This window comes from Mesoplodon mirus (genome assembly GCF_964341445.2).
Source record: "Mesoplodon mirus genome assembly, chromosome: 19".
NCBI lineage: Eukaryota > Metazoa > Chordata > Mammalia > Artiodactyla > Ziphiidae > Mesoplodon > Mesoplodon mirus.
Genome location: NC_138995.1, coordinates 37,750,653 through 37,763,244, shown reverse-complemented (window position 1 = coordinate 37,763,244; position 12,592 = coordinate 37,750,653). Strand labels below are relative to the sequence as shown.

At 47.7% G+C, this 12,592-nt stretch overlaps 1 protein-coding gene and 1 pseudogene across 21 annotated transcripts in view; one reads left to right on the top strand and one right to left on the bottom strand.

Annotated features, from left to right (window-relative positions):
* LOC309795684 (zinc finger protein 541-like) overlaps window positions 1–12,592 on the top strand; it is a 141,490-nt pseudogene that overhangs the window by 30,270 nt on the left and 98,628 nt on the right. The gene's annotated exons all lie outside the window — the stretch shown is intronic.
* The window catches only part of LOC309795681 (BRD4-interacting chromatin-remodeling complex-associated protein-like), a 66,453-nt gene that overhangs the window by 13,356 nt on the left and 40,505 nt on the right, over window positions 1–12,592 (bottom strand). For 12 of the 20 annotated variants that reach the window (XR_014292313.1, XR_014292318.1, XR_014292319.1 and 9 more), the window contains one exon: window positions 675–775. The exons of 2 other annotated variants lie outside the window; for them this stretch is intronic. The gene's annotated coding sequence lies outside the window, so the exon portion shown is untranslated. Of the gene's footprint in view, window positions 1–674; window positions 776–863; window positions 1,034–3,160; window positions 4,268–6,011; window positions 6,187–12,592 lie in introns of those variants that run through there. 6 more of the 20 variants (XR_014292314.1, XR_014292315.1, XR_014292316.1 and 3 more) reach the window with 4 other exon arrangements.

The following is a 12,592-nucleotide window of genomic DNA, read 5'->3' as shown; positions in this document are numbered from 1 at the left end:
AGGGGCTTCTCTGGACAGTACCCTGGAGAGTCTGATGAAAACAAAGGACCCTCTTGCCAGAAACATGCATGTGGGCCAGAAATGTTACACGTTCTTTCCCAGGGGGAAGTGTGTCATGGGACACACACACACACACACGTATGCACACACGTACACACTTCACGGGCCCTGGGTTAACAAGCCCAGTCTAGAACAGAAACACATGGCTCCGGAGCCTCACACACCCATCACGCTCGCCTCTAGAGCTGGCCCCGGGGACTGTCCCCAGAGAGGCCCTTCCAAGGCTCTTGCTGCATCCGTGCGGCAAGATAACACACTCTCTCTGGCTTCATATCTCCGCCCACACCCACTGTCTTCCCATGTCACCAGCTCTGTGGCCTACGAGCCCCTGCCCTTCCCAACCAGCCTAAGGTGGGCAAGGCCTGGCCAGGGAATGACAAGGCAGGATCTGCAGAGAATCTGGAGAAGACGGAAAGGGGGGAGGGAGATCCTGCCTGCAGATGGCATGGAGGTTGGGGGGGAATGGCCCGAATGACCCAGGGGGCCCAGGCTGGAGAGGGCGGGGCTGAAGGATGTGGCTGAGCCAGGCTCTTCCAAGAAGGAACGTCCCTTCTGGGGAGGTGGACGGGAGACCACGGCCCCTCCGGGAATGAGCGGGATGCTTGGCTGGTTACCTGCGCTACAAACGAATCATGAAGGGAAGGAGGGGGCGTCCACTCCAGCTCTACGCAGGGCCCCCAGCTGGGGATGTGGGGAGGGTCCTTTTGGGGGCCAGCTGTGGAGAGAGAATGAGAGAGAGGCTGTGAGTGAGACAGTCAGTGAAAAGGAGAAAGATGTAGCCAGAGAGACGAGAGGTCAAATACCAGTTTAAAACCACAGGAAAGGGGCTTCCCTGGTGGTGCAGTGGTTGAGAGTCCGCCTGCCGATGCAGGGCACGTGGGTTCGTGCCCCGGTCTGGGAAGATCCCACATGCCGTGGAACGGCTGGGCCCATGAACCATGGCCGCTGAGCCTGCGCGTCCGGAGCCTGTGCTCTGCAAGGGGAGAGGCCACAACAGTGGGAGGCCCGCATACCGCAAAAAAAAAAACCCACAGGAAACAACACTGTACATTATCACATATATATATGCAGACACACTGCACTATATCTACATACAGTGTGTGTACATATATATATATATATTCACACACACACACATCATGCAATAGTATATAACATTATATGATATAATCCATCAGCACTTCAATCTAGCAAAATACAGTCAGGTCTCATCATCTGAGGTGCTTATGTCCTATAAGGTCACCGTGAATTTGCGATTATGGCCGCTGAGCCGCAGCCCCTGGGGAAAGACAGGGTTAGCTTCCTGCCAGCCTCTGGTCCCATTCTCATCAACCCATCAATATATCCCCTTGGCTTATGTGTGTTTCTGTTTAAAGGCACCTTGTTTGGGACTTCCCTGGTGGCGCAGTGGTTGAGAGTCCGCCTGCCAATGCAGGGGACACGGGTTTGAGCCCTGGTCCGGGAAGATCCCGCATGCCGTGGAGCAACAGAGCCCGTGCGCTACAACTACTGAGCCTGCGCGCCTAGAGCCCGTGCTCCGCAACAGGAGAAGCCACCGCAATGAGAAGCCCGCGCACCACGAGAGTAGCCCCTGCTCGTCGCAACTAGAGAAATCCCGCGCACAGCAACGAAGACCCAACTCAGCCATAAATAATAAATAAATAAATAAATTTATTTTAAAAATAATTTAAAAAAACAATAAAGACACCCTGTTTAACATAAACGGTTGATTCGCTCACACCGAGCTCAAGGCCCACAGCGCTGTAACTCATGCCTGAGGGCAGGTCACCTCACACGCGCGATCTCTCCAGAGCACATCGCAGCCTTCCTGTGCTTATGGACAGTGGGCGGCCCTTCAGCCCTACACGGGAGGGGCCGGGTTTAACAGCAAAACCACCCACAAAAAGCACAAAAGTGCAAAACAACAGGGCGCTAAAGAGGATGCTTCTTTATAGCTCTCGAGCTGAACAGAGAGGCAGAGGGTCGCCGCGTTCAACCTCAGCTGGTAGCACGTGCATCGGGAGACTCAAGATAGACTCACGGCTCTGCACACGTCTGCAAGTGACCAGGAAAGCGCCGTGAGTACTGATTTGGGGGTTAACAATGTTAGCAAACAGGCGGATTCACAAATATGGAATCCACGAATAACAAGGATTGACCTGATGACAGTAATGATGGTGGCTGTGATGACGATGATGATGGCTGCTGGTCTGAAGTACTCTGCACGTATCAGCCTGTTCACCGTCTTTGAATCCCTATGAAGCAGGTGCTTTTCGCAGCCCCATTCCACAGATGAGGAAGGCGAGGCTCAGAACGGTGAGCCATACGCCCTATATCCCTCCAGTGGTCAGTGGTCAGGCTGGGGTCTGAGCCAAGGTCGGCTGACTCCAGAGTCCCCGCCCTTAACCACTATCCCACAGACGGTCCTCTCGTCATATTGTTTCTCTTTTAAATGTGAAGCCAACACGCCACAGGGTCAAGATAAGACGAAGCTGGGTGACAGCCTTTGTTAGCATTTTGTGAATGCCTGGGATAGCTCAGATCCAAAAAAGCGATAAAGCGAGCAGATGGAAGAGAGAGCAGGAACGAGAGCTGCTTCTCCTTTTTATGGAGAGCCCCAGGCCCTGGAAAGAGCTAGAAAGCATCTGTCACAAGACCCTGGAACACGGGATCCTGGCCCATCTAGATTCCAGGTGCACTGCCCTGGACCAGGGTGATCACAAGCGCCCAAGGTGGCTTTGGGAGCGCCGCCAGCTCCATGTGGGTTCCCCCCTCCTCCATGCCCCAAGCTTTGGGTGTGGCCCAAGTTCTGTAAACGTCGTCGGACCAGAAGTAGAGCCAGGAGGTGGGTGTCTCCTGAACAGGGCTCTCCAAAGGGGATCTGCGGGTGAATGTCCAGTGGGAGGCTCCAGCCTGTGAGAATCTGTTATCCATGTGTTTTCATTCAGATGCTAACAGCAGAGCAATGGACGAGGGGGACTTTCCGGGGAGAGGGTAAGGTTCTGCATGGTGATGGGGTGTCTGTTACATGGGGGTTTAAAAATTCACAGCTCAGGTTTCTGTATGTCAACACATATCAATTCAACCATGTTAATTTTACCTTTAAAAAACTGTACAAAACAGGGCTTCCCTGGTGGCGCAGTGGTTGAGAGTCCGCCTGTCGATGCACGGGACGCGGGTTCGTGCCCCGGGCCGGGAAGATCCCACATACCGCGGAGCGCCTAGGCCTGTGAGCCATGGCCGCTGAGCCTGTGCTCCGCAACGGGAGAGGCCACAACAGTGAGAGGCCCGCGTACCGCAAAAAAAAAAAAAAAAAAAAAAAAAACCAAAACTGTACAAAATAAATAATCAGCATAGAGTTGTAGTGGGGGAGGAGAGCTAACAGACATGGCAAATGTTGGTAACTGTTAGAGCTGGATGATGGCTACCTGGGGGCTCAGTACACCGTTCTAGTTAATGTACATCTTCTCGAAAGTTTCCATAATAAAAAGAAAACCATTTGTCAATGATCAGCAGGTCCGGGGTTCCTCTGAGATGGGTCCCCTGTTCAGGTGCCAGGGTTGGCATCTATGTCGCCTATCAGGTTGATGCCAAGAGGCCCAGCATGGGGTTACAGTTTGGGGTTGGAGTCAGCAGTTCAAATCTCCACTTCCCCACACATGGGCTGAAGTCGGGCAAGTGACTTCACCGCTCTAGGCTTCAGTGCCCTCATCTGTAAAATGGGCACAATCATAGTCCTTATTTTCACGTATGGCAGTGGAGAGGCTCTTAGGCCTTTAATCCTCTGGTGTAGTAAAGTATTTTGTAAGCGATAGATACTGTTACACAATCATTTTAGCTGCCATTGTGAATCTTACCTAGTGGGGCAACTCCCAAAGCTTTCTGGCCACAGCACAGTCAGGTTGGACAAAAGTCCCCAGGCCCCAGCTTTTCCACCTGGTGCCTTTTGTCACATTTGGCCCTTGAGCACATTTTGAAGGGTTTACACCCAAGGCAATAGAAATGAAAGCAAAAATAAACAAATGGGACCTAATCAAACTTATATGCTTTTGCACAGTAAAGGAAACCAGAAACAAAAGGAAAAGACAACCTATAGCCTGGGAGAAGATACTTGCAAATGATGTGACTGACAAGGGCTTAATTTCCAAAATATACAGACAGCTCATACAACTCAATAACAACAAAACAAACAACCCAATCAAAAGGTGGGCACAACACCTGAATAGTCATTTCTCCAAAGAAGACATACAAATGGTCAACAGGCACATGAAAAGATGCTCAACATTGCTAATTATCAGAGAAATGCAAATCAAAACTACAATGAGGTATCACCTCACACCAGTCAGAATGCCATCATCAAAAAGTCTACAAATAATAAATGCTGGAGACAGTGTGGAGAAAGGGGAACCTTCCTGCACTGTTGGTGGGAATGGAAATTGGTGCAGCCAATATGGAGAACAGCATGGAGGCTCCTTAAAAAACTAAAAATGGAGTTACCATATGGAAGGGTTTACATATCATTTGATTATGCACGTGGTCCGACTTCAACTGCCAGGTACCAGGTCTCCTTGGGTCCTTCCAAACCCCTGTTGTTACCCCATTTGTCAGGTGAGATAAACGAGGCTAAATAGAGTGGTGAATGGGAAACCATGCGCCACACACAACCAGTGATACGTGCCCCCTACCCACTCATGCACAGGGCTACCCAGGAGCCTGCAGCTCTCAACCCGGCAGACAGAGGGAGCTTTGAAAGACACAAATGAACCCACTGAGAGTGGAAAGACAGAATTTGAATGCTGTCTGGATATCTGATGATACTAAGAAATTGTGATGAAGATTCTAGGTATAACAATGGCATAGTGTTTTTGTTTTTCTGCTTTTTTTCCTTTAGAGTTCTTACCTTTTAGTAATACATCCTAAAATACATAGGGGTGAAGTGATCAAATGTCTGTGATTTACTGCAAAATAATCCAGTTCTGGGAGGTCAGGGGCATACTGACCTGCGCTGTCCAATACGGAAGCCACTAGCCATGTGTGACTACGCGCATTTAAGTTCAAGCTAATGAAATGAAATTAGGGCAAATGACTTGAGTAGTTATTTGTCCAAAGAAGATATACAAATGGCCATAAGCACAGGAAAAGATGATCCACACCACCAATCATTAGGGAAATGCAATCAAAACCACAGATGCCGCCCCACCCCCATTAGAAGGGCTACTATCAAAAAACCAAAAATTAACAAGTCTTGCCGAGGACCTGGAGAAACTGGAACCCTGGTGCTCTGTTAGTTAGTGGAAATGTAAAATGTTGCAGCTGCTGTGAAAAACACTTGGGCGGTTCCTCAAAAAATTAAAAATAGAATTAGCATATGACCCAGCAAGTCCACTTCTGGATATATACACAAAAGAATTGAAAGCAGGCTCTTGAAGACAGATTTATACACCCACGATCACAGCAACACTATTCACAAGAGCCAAAAGGTAGAAACAACCCAAGTGTCCATCAACAGATGACTGGATAAGCCAAATGTGCTGTCTATTTACAATGGAATAGCATTCAGGGAGGAAATTCTGAAACACGCAACAGCATGGATGACCTTAAGCTAGGTGAAGTGAGCCAGTGACAAAAAGACAAAGATACCATCTGATGCCACTTATGACGGAGAGACAGGAAGTAGAATGGCAGCTGCCAGGGACTGGGGGCAGGGGAGGAGAAACCGGGAGTTATTGTTTAGTGGGTGCAGAGTTTCAGTTCTGCAAGATGCTACAAGTTCTGGAGAAGGATGGGGGTGAAGGTTGCACAACTATGCAAACGCACTTACTGTCGCTGAATCGTACACTTCGAAATGGCTGAGATGGTAGGTTGTGTTATGTATATTTTACTGCAATAAACACATGGGAAAAAAAGGGGGACAAGGAGGAATGTGAAAGTTTTAAATAAAAAAGATTTACCTTAAGAGTGTAAAGGAAATTAAACATTTAGTTTGCGGTCACGGTGGCGACATTTCGTGGGCTTGACAGCCACACGTGGCTGCTGGCTACCACACAGGACACCGCAGATCTAGAATATTCCCACGGTGGCAGAAAGCTCTCTTGGACAGCGCTGGTCTGTCAGAGTGGCGGAAAACTGAAAATTGGCAAAGAGTTGGTTGATGGGGTCCATGTTTTACTATTCTACTTTGTGCACATTTGCAGTTTTCCAAAATGAAAATTTTTTATTTTGAAAATACTTGAACATCAAAAAATCATACGTCTCTCTGATTTTTTGTCGTCTGTCTCCCCCACCAAAATGTCAACCCCCCCCCCGCCCCGAGGACAGGGATTTTGTCTGTTTTGTTCCCTGTGGGACACCCAGAGCCTGCACAGAGCATGGCACATGGTAGGGGGTCACTAAATATTTGTGGGGTGAACAAATGAATTTGCACAGGTGGTTAAACAAACCCAATCATTCGTTCAAAGAGCAGCCTGGTGAGAAAGGCATTTACTAATTGCCCGCTCTGTGTCCAGCATGGGGGAGAGCTGAGGATACCGTAACGAACAAAAGCAGACCCAGTCCTTGACTTTGGGCAAGATCAGGACTAGTGGTTCTCAACCAGGGGTGACATTAGACGCCCCTCTCCTTCCTCGACACACACATACTCAAAAAGCTTTTGAAAAAGTGACCAGGGGAGGTGGGGGACACACAATTAGCATGCAAAGCTGCAACCCCAAATTACGCACAGGGGAGCGGACGCCTTGCGCTCCTTCAGAGCAGAAGCTTTAAAAGCCATCGCACGGTTCTGCCCAAGTCCTGGCATGACAATGGGTACGTGGACGGAGCCACAGCCAATGCACGAAGCTCGGACACACGAGCGAGAGAGGAGCCTTTGCTGCTGTCAGCTGCTGAGATCTAGGGCTCACTCATTACTGCAAAGCACTCAGCCGAAGCTGGCTGATACATCTAGGAAGAGCCTACCCTGCCCCAGTGCTTCCTTGCTATCAGGCCCTGTGCTAACCCCACACCTATTGATTCCTCCCAGGCCCCGGGGAGGCAGGAGGAACATTTCCCACAGCGCAGGAAACTGAGGCTCCCAGGGGTCAGGACACTTGCCCCAAACCACACTGTGAGGCCAGAATTTGAACTCAGACCCTGTGATTCTGAAGAACCTCCTTCTCCACCACTGGGCTATCAAAAGCACGAAAAGATGGGCTTGCGAAACCACAACCAGCTCAAGAGAACAGCCACGATGCAACAATGACCAAGTGTCCTTCCAGAAAATCCTGTGAATTCCTCCGGCACTTGGAATGCCATCGGAGTTTTGCGTTGTCATCAGGAGTTGTGCAGAAGCCAGGCTGCTGAGCAGGATACAGAATTAAAAGTCCCCGCAAAGCTCCAGAAACAGGCTATTCAGCGACAGTAAGTGCGTTTGCATAGTTGTGCAACCTTCACCCCCATCCTTCTCCAGAACTTGTAGCATCTTGCAGAACTGAAAGCCAGTGGCACTGCTCTCCCCTTTATCAGCCATTCACTTTCCCAGGCTTCCTAGCAGCTAGGCTAGCCATAGTTTTGCAAATAAGTAAAAGCCAAAGTGTACAGAGTTGGGTTCTGCTCAATGAATCTTTTGGGGAAGACAGAATTTGGGAAAGGTTTTCTTCCAGAATATAAAGACAGAGCTTCTCTAGGGAGAAAGTCTTTTGCTTCCTGCTTCCAGCTTTGAATACAGTTGAGAAGACTGGAGCTGTGGCAGCTATTTTGCAATCATGAGGCAATAAATCTGAGGCTGGTAAGCCCACCTACGGAGGATAACTGATGAGAGGAGAGAAAAAGACTAGGTTCTTAACACTCCTCATGGGTTGCCTGCCTCCAGACTTCTTAATCCTTACAGTTTAAGCCACTGTTAGGTTTTCCGTTATTTGCAGTCAAACACAACCTGACACAAACGAGTTGGCATTTCTACACATCTTTGCAGCCCATCACAAGGACTCTCAAAGCCTTCCGTGGGTCAAGGACTGTACTCTGTGAATCCGCTGATTGAGAAGAGAGGCCCAGCAAAATGGGAGAGGGCTGATGGCAAGGGGATCTGGAAAAAAGACCACTGGGGCCAAAAACTCTTCTTCTCCCTAGTCCCACTGTTTACAGCTCCTCCTATTTATTATCCAACCCTTGAACTTGGGCTGGCCTTCTGACTGGCCTTGGCCAACAGAATGTGGTGGAAGTGATGGTGTGCGTTTCTGAGCCTACTCTTTGCCCAGCTGCCATGTGACAAAGTCCAGGCTAGCCTTTCGGAGGACAAGAGACACATGCCCATCACCTCTATCATCCCAGCTCACAGCCAGCCAAGCCCTAGAAGCAGAGCTGCCTAGCTGACCTACAGCTGACCACACCCAGGTAAGACAGAAGTAACCAGAGGTACCCAAGGCCAAATTCTAACCAGTGGAACCACCGTTTTGTTTTAATCCACTGTGGCGCATCGTGTTTTCCAAACATGGCTGAAATAATGTCTACAACCTCCCATGATCTACCAAGGTGGGATCTTGCCAGTCCCCTTGAATTGAGGAAACTTTGTGACTACTTCAACCAGGACAGTGCAACAGAAGTGCCACTATGTGACTTCTGAAGCTAGGTCATAAAAGTCAACTCAGTTTCTGCCATGTCCACCAGGACATTGACCCTGGAAGCCCTAAGCCACCTTAATAGAATTCTTACCGCTCTGAGGCCACCATGCTATGGGGAAGCCTAAGCTAGACACATGGAGAGACCATGAGTAGATGCTCTGGTTGATGGTCTTACCTTCAAGTCATCCCAGCCCAGGTGCCATGCATGGCATATGAACAAGCCCTCAGCCCCCAGCCTGCGAGTCTTCCCAGCCAAGACTGCAGACATCATGGAGCAGAGACCCACTATGTCAAATTCCATGTCAAATTCTTGGCCCATAAAACCTGTGAGCATAATACAGTTGTTCCATTAAGCTGCTACATTTTGGGGTAATCTGTTAAACAGCAACAGTAACCAGAACAGCCTCTAAACTTGGGGGTTATTTGTTATGTGGCAGCAGCTAGCTGATACAGCCCTCTCTAGAGACTAAGTACCAACTTTGACCTCACACCTCTGACTCACCCAACTCTTTCTTTCTTTTTTTTTTTTAATTAATTCATTTATTTTTGGCTGCATTGGGTCTTCATTGCTGCGTGCAGGCATTCTCTAGTTGCGGCGACGGGGGCTCTTCTTTGTTGTGGTGCACGTGCTTCTCACTGTGGTGGCTTCTCTTGTTGCGGGGCATGGGCTCTAGGTGCATGGGCTTCAGTAGTTGTGGCATGCAGGCTCAGTAGTTGTGGCTCACGGGCTCTAGAGCGCAGGCTCATTAGTTGTGGCACATGGGTTTAGCTGCTCCGCAGCATGTGGGATCTTCCCGGACCGGGGATTGAACCCATGTTCCCTGCATTGGCAGGTGGATTCTTAACCACTGTGCCACCAGGGAAGTCCCTCACCCAAGTCTTACCCATTCCACCTCCCAAATCTCTCCACTTTATCTCTTCCTCTCCATGACCACTATTCCTGCCCAGATCCAGGCCTCACCATCTCTCTTTTCATCTATCCATCCACCCAGACTTTTGGGGAGAGAGAAAGAAAGAGCTCTTTGGAGAGCAATTAAAATCGACACCACCTTTATGTTCAGCGACCTTTAGAGTTCTAAAATCACTGAATTAGTTTAACAACATAAAAGCGTGCCCTATAAAACTTGGATTGCTCATAAAGCAACTGGTGTCTAGCTCCTAAAAGCCTTGTTTACACAGGTAGTCACACACTAGAAATGTTTGGTATGTTCTCTCTTTCCCTTTTTGCCATTCACCGCTGTTCTAAATGAAGCTATAAAGCCACAGACTTGCCAAGAAAATCAGGCATCTGAAAAGGTTTTTGAATTTTTTCTTAATACTAGTGTGTAAAAAACAGGGGGGAAACTCTGAGGAGTGAAACAGGTAACGGGGTGGGGTGAAGGGAACAAAAGCAGCGATTACACTGACCAGACACAGGGCTGCCCAGGGCATCAAGCAGAAGAGAACACTTCAAGTTCAGGAAAAAATGGAGTTAAGAGAAGCGAAGGGGAAAGAAAAGCCCCTACAACATTCCACACATGCTTTAGACCACTTGTTCCTAAACGTGGGCAGGCACCAGAATCACCTGGAAGGCTTTTAAAAGAAAGAATGAAAGAATGGACTTCAGAATCAGCAGGTTGGGGGCAGGGGCGGGGGGTGCTGAAAATTTGCATTTCTAACAAGTTCCCAGGTGATGCTGATGCTGCTGGTCCAAGGACCACTGCTCTAGAAGCTTTTGTCTCTTTAGTTTTCCTTCTGGGGCTCTTGCTCTTGCATAGAACACAAGCCACCAGTTCCTAGCCAGTGCCCAGGCCCCTGACAATGTGGCCTCGCAGGGTCCCCTCCGAGGCTCAGGAGGGGCCAACAGCCAGTCTCAGTCTGATATCCTTTTAAACAGAACTTGGATTTGGTTCCATTCAGCAATGTACCCTCCTAAGAGGACGACTCACAGTGAGTATAGGCCTTTTGCCCCTTTGCCAGAGACTTCCTTTCTCAGCCTCCTTTGCAGCCAAGTGTGGACATGGGAAGATGTTTACATTTGGATAAAAAAGACAGAACCTTACATTGGGAAGATTATTTGCCCCTACTCTTTCCTGCTTGAGAGAATGATGTGAAGCATGGTGACAATGGCCAGTGCTACAGCAGCCATTTTGCACTCCTGAGGGGGAAGGCCCAGTGAATCAGAGACAGACCCAGCATCCTGGCAATATTGAGCTGCCAACTATGCCTGGAATGGCCTTCAACTAGATGTGTTGTTCCAGAAGAGAACTAAAAGCCTGAATTAACTAAGGTTAAACATACACCTACTCTATGACCCAGAAATTCCACTTCAAGGAATTGACTTAATGGATGTGAAAAGTATGTCTACAAAAACATTTGTACAGAAATTTTCATAGCAGCATTATTCACAAAAGCCCCAAATTGGAAACAGCACAGTGTCCATCGACTGGTAGATGGAGAAACAAACTATGCTATATCCACGCACTTGAATACAGCTTGATAATGAAAGGGAATAAACTACTGATACACGCAAGGTCATGGATGAATCTCAAATCCACCATGCTGAGGAAAGGAAGCCAGACACAAAAGACCATTCACTGTGCGATCCCCTTGAAGTAAAGTTCTAGTGAAAGTGATGGGGAAAAAAATCGGAGGTGTGATTGCCTTAAGCGAGCAGCAGGAGGGGGAGAGGGCTAAGTACTGACTAGGAAGGTCCACGAGGAAATCTTCTGGGATGATGGAAATGGTCTGTAGCTAGATCTGGGTGATGGTTACATAGGTAATATTGGCCAAAATTCATCAAGCAGTGCACTTAAGGTTTGTGCCTTTTATTATACTTACTTTGTATCCCAGTAAAGCACAGCTTAAAAAAACAAAAAACAAAAAAACCCTACACAATCCATTCTTGTTATTCGTGGTAGTTATGTTCGACAAAGTTGCCACAAACACTGAATTAGAGAATAAGGAACTATTGCTCCTGGGGGAAATACAGGTTCTTATGAGCCTCTGGTCCCAACATTTTCATCAACTGATCAATACATAACCTTGTTTTTACATGTGTTTCTGTTTAAAGACGCCTGATTTAATATATACGGCTGATTCATTCGCAGTAAACCCATAACCAACGGCGCTGTAACTCACACCTGAACGAAGCTCATCTGAGACACATCACAGCCTTCTGGAACTTAGGAACACTAGCCAACACTTCAGCACAATGTTTGCGGGGCATTTTAAACAGCTAAACCAGCAACCAAAAGCCCCCAAATGTGAAAAACGTGGCACTAAACAGACCAAGAAAAAGCCACTTGGCTACAGTAAGAGCTGAAACAAGAAGACAGAGGGTCGCCCTGGTTGATCTCAGCTGGGAACAGGCACACAGCACAACTCAAATTTTTCACTTGCTCTGCACATGTCTGTAAATGACTGGGAAAGCACCCGGTGTGCTGATCTGGGGGTTACAAAGAAATTTTAGCAGGTAGATGAATTCACAAATATGGCATGTGGGAATGAGAATCAACAGTACAGGGAAATATTGGTCAAGATTATAGCACACTTATTTACCCTTTACCTGGAGATTTCACTCATGGTCTGATCCTACAGGTACAACCTGATATATCCAAAATTATACATTTAGGAGGTTTTTAGGGCAAGGTGTGTGTCTACCAGCGAGATATTGGAAGTAATCCACTGGCCATCACTGGAAAACAGGTTAAATAAACTGGGTCCATCTAAATGGGAATACTATGCAGCTGTAAAAAAGAATGAAGAATACAAATGGCCAGCTATATGGGAAAAGAATCTGAAAAACAATACATATATGTACATATATAACTGAATCACTTTGCTGTATACCTGAAATTAACACAACATTGTAAATCAACTATACTCCAACGTAAAATTTTTAAAAAAAATTTTTTTAAAGAATACAAACGGCCAACAAGCCCATGAAGAGATGCTCA